This window comes from Marmota monax, unplaced genomic scaffold (genome assembly GCF_021218885.2).
Source record: "Marmota monax isolate L192 unplaced genomic scaffold, Marmota_monax_Labrador192_F-V1.1 WCK01_AAM20220418_F8-fsc00042, whole genome shotgun sequence".
Taxonomy (NCBI): Eukaryota; Metazoa; Chordata; class Mammalia; order Rodentia; family Sciuridae; genus Marmota; species Marmota monax.
In genome coordinates, this window is record NW_026693008.1 from 2,915,847 (window position 1) to 2,927,911 (window position 12,065).

Below are 12,065 nucleotides of genomic sequence, written 5' to 3' on the forward strand. Positions count from 1 at the left end.
CTTAGGGCCTTGAGAAGTTGCTGAGGCTGGCTTTGAACTTGCGATCCTCCTGCCTCAGCCTCCCAAGCTGCTAGGATCGCAGGCATGTACCACCACGCCCAGCTGATGATTCACATAGTTCTAAAGGGCAGTGCCAATTGAGGGGGAAGACAGACTAAGCATATGCTGTGGACTTAGGAATGTGTGTTCAGTATACAGGATACCGTGAAGGAATCAGCAGGAGACTTATCTGAGAAAGAGGGAGTCAGGTAAAGAGTGAGGAAGTGAGGTGGGTGCTGGAGGATTGGCTTATTTCATCTACTGTGATAGTCTCCAGTTCCATCCCTTTACCAGCAAATACCATAATTTTGTTCTTCTTTATGGCTGAGTAAATGTTCCATTGTGTCTGTGTACCACATTTTCTTCATCTGTTGAAGGGCACCTAAGTTGGTTTCATAGCTCAGCTATTGTGAATTGAGGTACTGTAAACATGGATGTGTCCGTGTCACTATAGTGTGCTGATTTTAGGTCCTTTGGGTATAAACTGAGGACTGGGATAGCTGGGTCAAATGGTGGTTCCATTCCAAGTTTTCTGAGGAATCCCCATACTGTTTTCCATATTGGCTGCACCAATTTGCAGTCCACCAGCAATGTATGAGTGTGCCCCTCTTCTTCTCGTCCTCGCCAACATTTATTGTTATTTGTATCTCGATAATTGCCATTCTGACTGGACTGAGATAAAATCTCATTGTAGCTTTAATTTCCATTTATCTAATTAGAGATGTGGTACATGTTTTCATATATTTGTTGGCCATTTGTATTTCTTTTTATGTGCAGTACCTGTTCATTCCTTTGCCCGTTTATTGATTTGGTTATTTGTTTTGTTGTTGTTGTTAATTTTTTTGAGGAAGTAAATGAAATCAGAGAGCTATTATGGAATCCCAGGAGCCAGAATTTGGTGACCAACATAACAGGAGGGATAAAAAAAGATGATTATTCAGGTGATTCTGTTCTAAAATACTGGATGTGTGGGTCATATATTTTTAGGATAGCTCCTTCCAAAGTCAAGGGGGTTTCCTTCCTTCCTTCCTTCCTTCCTTCCTTCCTTCCTTCCTTCCTTCCTTCCTGATGCTGGCTTTGAATTCACCATTCCCCTGCCTCATCCTCCAGAGCTGCTGGGATTACAGGCATGTGCCCATCAAGGGGGTATCATTTCTGACCTTAAGAGCTGACCACTTAATGGCAGAGAAAGATGCATGCAAATCTCCCTGCATAATACAAGGGAGTGAAATTTTAACAATTGGCTAGGAGAAATCTTTTTCTGAGAAGCAGGATTTGAGCTGGTTTGGGAGAATGAGCAGGATTTCATGAGCGGAGAGGACAGGACAGGATGTTCTAAATAATAAAAAATAACTACCATGAGACATTTGCTGTTATATTCCAGACCTTCTGTAGGTGTTCTGCAAACATAATTCATCTCGAAGCAAAAGTTAGGCGGGCATGATTACCTGCCTTTGACAGCACACATTAAAGTTTGGGGGTTAAGGAACTTGCCATAAATTTTCACAGAATCCTGTTATTCAAGGATGGAGAAGGAATTCAAGTCTAGTTGTTCTGATTCCAGAGGCCCTGCGATTCATAAACAATAACAATGGGCAATAACACTTGAAAACCATGTATGGGTATTTTTTCACATATTCATTGAGTTTTAAGAAGCATCAGAGCACTGATATTGATTGATTGTTTATCCTGTGTCAGTCAGTACAACTTTGGACTTCCCTGAAGGAGCAGCATCTGCCCTGGATGTGAGCACAGCTGTTGTAGGCAGACCTACAGGGTTCAAGTGCAGGCTCTGTTACTAGAGCTCTCTGCATCTCAGTGACCTCATCTGTAAAATCAGGATGGGATGACAAAAATAATTTCTTTTTGCTCATGAAAAAGAGTTGATTTTTGTAATGATGGCTATTTAAAAAAAAAAAACCCACAATTTTATTTAATTCCCACCATGACTCTAGTTTGTCCACTCTTCAAATGAGTTAAATATGTTCCATAAGGTTACATGGAATCCTGGCAGGCCGAGGATTCAAATTGGGTTCTTTTTTTTTGGTACTGGGAATTGAACCCAGGGGTGCCTAACCACTGAGCAACATCCCCAGCCCTTTTTATATTTTATTTAGAGACAGGGTCTCGCTAAATTGCTGAGGCCTCCCTAAGTTGCTGAGGCTGGCTTTGAACTCTCTATCCTCCTGCCTCAGCCTCCAGAGCCACTGGGATCACAGGTGTGTGCCATGGTGCCCAGCTAAACCAGATTCTTTCTAACTCATTTGTCCAGAAACTTCTTCCATTTGGGTTGGAGCAATACCAATATAATCCAGGTCTTTTTCCTGTATGCTAATTTCTGTGCCTTACCTCAGAATGTTCACAAATGAATCAAAGTGGCGCTTCCCATTTTTCTTCTTGTCTTACCTTCCAGGCAAAAATGATAAGTGGTGCTTTTGCAAATCCTGACCTCCCACTGAATGCCTTCCAAACCTTAATTAATTCCTTTTTTTCCCCTTTTCCATGTTTTTTCTTTTTTTCTGACACTGACACACGGAGTATAACTATTATCTGGGAAAAACTCTCGTGGAGCAAAGTAGGGAAAATTTGAGGTTGGAAAGAAGACTTGGAATTCTAGTATTTGCTTAAGCCCAGTCATTGCTTAGCTGAGTTTCAGTAGATACCAATTAAAAAAAAAAGACAATTAAGACCAAGACCAGTTAAAGAAAGGAAGACCTCATTCTGGAGCCAATTATGACCCGAATCTTCTGCCCCCCAAATGAGACAGGTTGTCATGGAGAGGGGCAAGACTAGTGAATTATAAAGATGTTTGTTCATGTGCAGTTTGAGGTCTGCTGTATAGATCTGCAAACTTTTCTTGCAAACGAACATAGTAAATATTCTCAGCCTTCATGGTCATTTTTTGGTACTGGGGATTGAACCCAGGGGTGCTTTACCACTGAACATCTTCAGCCCATTTAAAAAAAATTATTTGGAGACAAATTCTTTCTAAGTTGCTTAGGGCCTTGTTAAATTGCTAAGGCTGGCTTTGAACTTGCCATCCTCTTGCCTCAGCCTCCTGAGCTGCTGGGATGACAGGTGTACATGACCATGTCCAGCAATCATCTTTGTAGCACTTACACAAACCTGCCATTGTAGTTTGAAAGAGGTCGTATAAGATACATAGTACGCAAATAGTGCAGCTCTGTTCCACACCATTGAACATATATCTCTGAACACTGGAAGCGGATTTCATATCATTTTCATTTCATTAAATATCATTGTTCTCTTGATTTTTTTCCAACTATTTAAAAATGTAAAAAGTCATGGGTCAGAGTTGGCATACTGGGCAATAATTTGCTGCCAAATCCCTGTTTATTTTGTAACAGGACCTGTGTGAACAAATGGACCTGACCTTTACTCTCATAGATTTTTTTAAAAAATATTTTTAATTGTAGGTGGACACAGTACCTTTTTTTGTTGTTGTTGTTTAAATGTGGTGTTGAGGATTGAACCCACTGCCTCACACATGCTAGGTGAGTACTCTACCACTGAGCCACAATCACAGCCCCTATCATAGATTTTTAATGAAAAAAATTTTTTTATTTTTTTGGTACTGAGGATTGCATTCAGGAGCGCTTAACCACTAAGCCACATCCCCAGCCCGTTTTTTTGTATTTTTTATTTTGAGACAAGTTCTCACTAAATGACTTAGAGCCTTGCTAAGTTCCTGAGGTTGGCTTTGAACTCCTGCCTCAGACTCTGGAGTTGTTGGGATTACAGGCATGTGCCACTGCGCCTAGCTAATGAAACTATTTTTAAACAGGCCACTATGCTCAAAAATGTTTGGGGAATAAACACGGGGTTTTAGCAAAGTATCTTTACTGCAGAACTTCTCCAAGCCTTTAATATGCTCATATACCTTCTGAATGTCCCAAAAGGAACTAAGGCAAGACAAATTTGCAAGGCCAAACTTATTTGACTATAAAACTTTCTGCATTCAGAATATTTTTCACAATTAACGTCATACAGAATGTGCTGTGAGAAAATATATTTTTTTCAACAGGAAAATGAACTCATTTGACATGTCACCCAGTGGCTGAGCTGAAAGATTAGGTCTGAATCAGACAGAGGTTTCCTTCCTTCTAGGACGTAGTCTGTTTTGAAAAGACATCCACCTGTTTTGATAAGAAGATGGAAATAATAAAGACAGAGTTCCATTTTGTAATTCTGTGAAGCACAAGATGTCACTCCTCCTTTGGTTGTGTGAGCCCCTGGTGGGACTGCATGGTTGTGTCTGTGACTTTTGGTCCTTCTTGTCCCCAGGACTCTTCTCAAACTCACCCACTATCAGCTTCTGGATTTGTTTTCAATTTCCCCTACTCTGTTGTACAATTGCTGCTTTAATAATTCAACTGGCAGGCTCATCCTCCACTAAGCTCTTTGGGGGTCAGGGTCCACAGTGCCCATAGCCATTGAAATAAGACAGGGACAATATAGCACACCAAGCCGTGAGCTGTTGAAAAGCAAACGTGAATACTAGGATTTAGCGGGCTCTGTTTCTATTAGAACCAGAGAGCCTTTCCAAAGACTCTTAATAAAGATGACCCTTGAGGCCTGAGCTGCTAAACAACTTTAGAGTCATCTCCTGGGTGGGAATTCGTTTAAAGTTAGTGCATAAGGCAAAAGCTGGGTGGTCAAACTTATCCTGGAGAATCCTCCAAATCGCTGGCACCGTGGCCCACACCTGCAACCTCAGCTACTTGGGAGGTTGAGGCAGGAGGACTGAGAGTTCAAAGCCAGCCTCAGCAAAAGCAAGGCCCTAAGCAACTCAGTGAAACCCTGTCTCTAAATAAAATACAAAATAGGGCTGGGGTGTGGCTCAGGAGTTGAGTGCCTCTTAGTTCAATCCCTGGTACCAAAAAAAAAAAAAAAAAAAAAAAGAAAGAAAAGAAAATCTGCTGATCCTTTATTTAAATTCATTGAAGTCCTTGATATGGTGTTCACAATGAGCTCTCACAGATTCTTTCGGAGTGCTCTACCCAGCCACTCAGCAAAGATCCAGAGAAGGATGTGGATAAAATGGAATGACAAGAAATACTGGCAAGGTCCATAAAATGAATGAATTTAACAAGGTGAAATGAAGTGCAATCCATATCTCTCTCTCTCTTTTTTTTTTTTTTTGAGTACCAGGGATTGAACTCAGGAGCACTTGACCACTGAGCCACATCCCCAGCCCTATTTTGTATTTTATTCAGAGACAGGGTCTCATTGAGTTGCTTAGGGTCTCGCTAAGTTGCTGAGGCTGGCTTTGAACTCACAATCTTCTGCCTTAGCCTCCTAGGCAACTGGGATTACAGGCGAGTACCACTATGCCCTGTGAAATCCATACCTTAATGTTCTTCTCATGGACACTGAGCTTCCACTATTTTCCCTGCGCATATGCACAGAGTGGAGAGGAGGAGAAAGATGTTCTGTTCTCAGAAGGTGCAACTTCTAGGGGCTTTCCCAGCATTCAAAGTGTTGCGGAACCCACAAGCCATAACATGTACATATCCTGTCTCTTGAACATCAAAGAGGGCAACAAAATGTGGCAGGAAACATCTTGGAGCTGCAGCCAAAATGGTTCACAATTGACCTGTCTCAGCATTCAAGGATGGAGTGATCTCAGGCATTGTTATGTAAATGAGGTTGCAATGGAACAGAAACTTCAGCAGGTAGAATGTAGACATGCTTAAGTTAGACTGGGTGGGTCTTCAAAATGCATTTTTGAAAAATATTTATTCTTAAGTTTTAGGTGGACGCAATATCTTTAGTTTACATTTATGTGGTGCTGAGGATCAAACCCAGTGTGTCGTGCATACTAGATGAGCACTCTACCACTGAGCCACAACCCCAGCCCCATCAAAATGCATTTCTTGTAAAGGGAACATCTAAAAGCTGGGGCCGGAGAAGTCGTCCAGGTAGGAACCTGCTCTGAGTCATCTTTGCTTTCTCAGGATTGAAGTGCATAGAACATGCTTTAACCACATCCATTAGAATGAATGGTATTTCTGGGATATAGTGAGGATTTTTGTTTGGCTGGAGTACAAAGACTAGAAAAAAGAATTAAAAGGAAAGAAGGTTGTGCTGACTCAGAATAGACGAGAGGAAGGGAAAAGTGGAGGAGCACTGGAGTGGAGGGGGGGCATGGGGGAAAGAGAGGGGGATGGAAATGAGAAAGACAATGGGATGAATCAGACATAACCTTCCTATGTTCATGTATAAATTATGTGACCAATGTGAAACTCCACATGATGTACAACCACAAGAATGGCATCCTAGTTAGAATAAGTTATACTCCATATATGCGTAATATGCCAAAATACACTCTATTGTCATGTATATTGAAAAATTATAAAAAAATTAGAAGGAAAGAAGGTTGAAAAAAATGGGTGGAGTTGGGTCATGGGTGGCCTGTGTGGAAGGATAGAAATGACAGCCAAAGATGTCCATACCTGAATCCCTGGAATTTGTGAACATGCAATATGATATGGCAAACAAAAATAAGGTTGCAGATGGAATTTGAATTGCCAATCAGCTGACCTCAAGATGGGCATATTCTCTCTCTTATTTCCTGGATTATCTGTATTGGTCCAATGCAATTGCAGTTTCTTCTGAGTGGAAGAGGGAGGTGGAAGAGGGAGAAGCAGAGAGATGTCAGCATGAGGGAGATTCAGCCTAAAGTTGGTAGCTTTGAACATGGAAAAATGGGCTTCTAGGCAAGGTATCAGGAGCCTTCTAAAGGCTGAAAAAGGCAATGAACTGATTCTCTGCCACAGCCTTCAGGACCTGGTTTGACTGACACCTTGGTTTTAGCCCAGTGAGACACATTTTGATGTCTGACCTATAGACCTCCTAGATAATAAATTTGTGTTGTTACAAGTGCATCAAACACATGGTAATTTGTTATAACAGCAAGATGAAGAAATTTAATGTCTCAAGGAGAGCTTGCATGTTGTATGAGGATAAGTAAAAATTCTGTTTTTTAATTTTTAATTTTTTATTGTTTGGGTATTGGGGCTTGAACCCAGGCGTGCTTAACCACTGAGCAACATCCCAGTCCTATTTTTTTAAATTAAATTTTAAATTTGTTTTAATTAGTTATACGTTACAGTAGAATGTATTTATGCACTTTGATATATCATACAGAGATGGGATATGATTTGTCATTTTCCTGAGTGTACATGTTGCAGAATCATATTGGTCATGTAGTCACATATATACATAAAGTAATAATGTCTTTTTTATTCTACTATCTTTCCTACTCCCCACATCCTCTGCCCTCCCTTTCTATCAATTCTCTCTACCTAATCTAAGGTAACGAATGCTATTCTTCTCTAATGCCCCCCACCTTATTGTGAATTAGCAGCCACATATTAGAGAAAACATTTGGCCTTTGGTTTTGTGAGATTAGCCATGATATTCTCCAACTCCATCCACTTATTGGTGATTGCCATAATTTCACTCTTCTTTAAAACTGAGTAATATTCCATTGAGTATATACACCACATTTTCTTTATCCATTCTTCTACTGAGGGATATTTAGGTTGGTTTCATAGTTTAGCTATTGTGAATTGAGCTGCTATAAACATTGAGGTAGCTGCATTACTGTACTATGTTGATTTTAAGTCCTTTGGGTATAAACTGAGGAGTGGGATAGCTGGGTCAAATGGTGGTTCCATTTCCAGCTTTCCAAGGAATCTTCATACTGCTTTTCAGAGTGGTTGCACCAATTTGCAGTCCTACCAGCAATGTCGGAGTGTACCTTTTTCCCCACATCCTCGCCAACTTTTATTGTTGCCTGTATTCTTAATGATTGCCATTCTGACAGCAGTGAGATAAAATCTTAGTGCAGTTTTGATTTGCATTTCTCTAATTGCTAGAGATGTTGAATACTTTTTCATATATTTATTGATCAATTGTATTTCTTATTCTGTGAAGTGTCTGTTCATTTCCTTAGCCCATTTATTGATTGGGTTATTTGTTTTGTTTTGGTGTTAAGTTTTTTGAGTTCTTTTTATCTCCTAGAGATTAATGCTTTATTGGAGGTGCACGTGGTAAAGTTTTTCTCCCAATCTGTAGGCTCTTTCCTCATGTTATTGATTGTTTCCTTTACTGAGAAGAATCTTTTTAAATTGAATCCATCCATTTATTGATTCTTGATTTTACTTCTTATGCTTTAGGAGTCTTGTTAAGGAAGTCAGATCCTAGGCTGACGTGGTGAAAATTTTGGCCTATTTTTTTCTTCTATTAGGCACAGGGTCTCTGTTCCTAAATATTTGATGCACTTTGAATTGATTTTTGGGCAGAGTGGAAGATAGGGGCTTAATTTCATTTTGCTACATATGGATTTCCAGTTTTGCCAGCACCATTTGTTGAAGAGGCTATCTTTTCTCCAGTGAATGTTTTTGGCACCTTTATCTAGTATGAGATAACCATATTTATGTGGGTTTGTCTCTGTGTACTCTATTCTGTACCATTGGTCTACAAGTCTATTCTGGTGCCAATACCATGCTGTTTTTGTTACTATTGCTCTGTAGTATAGTTTAAGGTCTGGTATAGTGATACCACCTGCTTCATTCTTCTTACTAAGGATTGCTTTGGCTACTCTGGTTCTCTTATTTTTCCAAATAAATTTAATGATTGCTTTTTCTCTTTCTATGAAGAATGTCATTGGGATTTTAATAGGAATCACATTAAATCTGTTTAATGCTTTTGGTAGTATGGCCATTTTGACAATATTAATTCTACCTATCCAGGAGCATGAGAGATCTTTCCATCTAGCACATCTTCATGTTCAAAACACTAGAAATACTAAGGATAGTAGGAACATACCTCAACATTGTAAAAGCTATCTATGCTAAACCCAAGGCCAGCATAATTCTAAATGGAGAAAAATTGAAAGCATTCCCACTAAAAACTAGAACAAGACAAGGATGTTCTTTTTCACCACTTCTATTCAACATCATCCTTGAAACTCTAGCCAGAGCAATTAGACCAAAAAAAAAAAAAAAAAAAAAAAGAAATTAAAGGGATACAAATAGGTAACGAAGAACTCAAACTATCCTTATTTGCTGAAGACATGATTCTATATCTAAAAGATCAAAAAAATCCCACCAGAAAACTTCTAGAACAAATAAATGGATTCAGCAAAGTAGCAGGATATAAATTCAACACTCAGCCCTTTTTATATTTTATTTAGAGACAGGGTCTCCCTGAGTTGTTTAGGGCCTTGCTAAAATGCTGAGGCTGGCTTTAAACTTGCAATCCTCCTGCCTCAGCCACCTGAGCACTAGGATTATAGGCACATATCACCACGCCTGGCTGAAGATTCTTATTAGTCATAGAATCTTGGGCAAACTACTGCCCCAGTTAGCACTGTCCAACAGAAATGTATGCAATGATTACATTCTCTAAATTTGTGTTGGCCAATGTGGTAGCCTCCTTATGTTAACTGAGCATCCAAAATGTGGCTAGTGCCTGATGCCATGCACACATCTATAATCTCAGCTATTCAGGAGGCTGAGACAGGAGGATGGAAAGTTTGAGGACAGCTTGGGCAACTTAGTGAGACTATGTCTCAAAATGAAATGTAAGAAAGGGCTGGGTTGTAGTTCAGGGGTAGAATCCCATTGGATTTTGTTCCCAGTATCACCCCCCGCCCCCATCACACAAAAGTGTCTATTGTGATTGAGGACTGAGTTTTTAATTTAATTTTTAGATGTAAATAAAAGCATCTTCATAGGCCTAGGAGCTATTATAGTGCCCGTACAGTCTCTTGTTGTTGTTGTTCTTTTTAGATATCCATGGCAATAGAGTGTATTTTGACCTGTCATATATATATGGAGTCTAACTTCTCATTCTTGTGGTTGGACAAGATGTGGAGTTTCCCTGGTCTTGTATTCATAGATGAACATAGGAAAGTTCTGTCCCATTCACTCCACTGTCTTTCCTACTCCCATTCCCCTCCCTTCCCTTCATTCACCTTTGTCTCATCCAATGAACTTCTACTCTTCCCTCCTCCAACCTTGATATGGGTTAGTATCCACATATCAGAGAGAACATTCAGCCTTTGGTTTTTGAGGATTGGTTTATTTCGCTTAGCATGATGGCCGTATAGTCTTGTAGCCTTGGTTTTCACTTTTATAAAGAGGAGATAAGAACGGAACTTGTCACATAGGATTGCCACTGATTGGCTGATTGATTGATTGATTGATTGATCAACATAGATTAGATTATGCAACATAATACTTGGACTATGTTCGGTAGGGAAGAAATCATTTGTGTGCTCGTGTGCAAAGACATCTTATATTTTGGAGACCTGACGTTGGGTTCTACATTGTTGCAAAATGAGAACAATCTGTTATAAGCTTGCATTTTTTTCTCTTTAGGTAGGCTGAATATATTTCTTAGTATGTTGATTTTTTTGTGGAGTGGGCGGTATCCAGGATTGAACTTGGGGGCACTTGACCACTGAGCCCCATCCCCAGCCCTATTTTGTATTTTATTTAGAGACAGAGTCTCACTGAGTTGCTTAGGGCCTCGTTTTTGCTGAGGCTGGCTTTGAATTCATATCCTCCAGCCTCACCTTTGAGCTGTTGGGAGTCCAGGCGTGCACCACTGTGCCTGGCTGTTGATGTTTTTAATACACTTTTTAAATAACACTTTGGGCTGGGGAGTGGGTAGCTCTGTGGTACAGCTCAACGTGCACCAGGGCTTATGCAGGATTCCCAACACTAAACCAAAAAGACAAGCCAAAAAATAAAACAAACAAATCAATAAATAACCCAAAACAAAACAAACAAAAACCCCAAACCAAACGAACCCCTTGAATTTCCTCTAGTCCATGACCAACTTATCCATTTCTCTAGACTGCTGTCAAGGTCTGTCCAAGTTCGTATTTGTCTTTGGCTGCCTGTGACAGGAGGCCACTCACTTTGCCTGTCACATCCCTGACTTTGTGCTCCAGGCTCTCCGTCTTATGCTGCTCTATCTTCTTCCACAACTGCTTTCTCTTCATCCTCCTCTTCATCCCCAATGCCTGCTTCTGCCCTAGCTTTGTGTCATGTCCCAGGCCTCCAGGAAGGAGAAGCAGCGTGCTTCCTTTTGATACTGTGCTTTTTATTTTGGGAGAAAAGCCCTTGTAAGAGTTTTTATTTCACTGACCTGAGATGGGTCATATAGGGACACTCCTGGGTCCTAAGGAGCATGGGGGAGGTGCACCCTGTGCTGTCTCACTGCACCAAAGAGAAGGTGGGTGGGCGTATGTGTGTTCTGTGAGTGAATCTGCAGCACCTGGCACAGTGTTTTAAACACTAAATTCAGACAGTAGCTGCCAGGGGTTTATGGTGTGTCTGCATAAGAGATGGAGCCTCTGAGAACTTGAGTTGGTGCATCTCAAAATGAGAAAGGTCAATGCGGAGCTCCCTGAGATGTAGGTAAAACGCTTTTTGCAAAATAAGAGTGATGGAAGATTAAGGAGGAATGATGGTGCCGATTAATTATTTAAAATCTCTCCTTTTCCTGTGCTGTGGTTCATTATCCTCAGCAGCTATAATTGGAGTCCCTTTTACAATAGCCCCGGTAAACTTATTAATAGCTAGTTTCATTTGACAGCAGTATCTTTGGATGGCTTACTTAAAAGCAGAGCCTTAAATATTACTCTGCCATAAAGAAGAATGAAATGATGGTATTTGCTGGTAAGCGGATGGGACTGGAGATTATCGTGGTGAGTGAAACAAACCAATCCCCCAAAACCAGAGGTGCATGTTCTCTCTGATATGCAGATGTTGACACACAATACGGGGGAGTGAAGAATAGAAGTTCACTGGATGAGACAAAGGGGAATGAAGGGGGGCATGGGAATAAGAAGGACAGTGGAATGAATGGGACAGAACTTTCCCATATTCAAATATGAACCCACAACCAGGGAAACGCCACATTATGTCCAACCACAAGACAGGGAAGTTTGGCTCCATGTATATATGATTTGTCAAAATGTACCC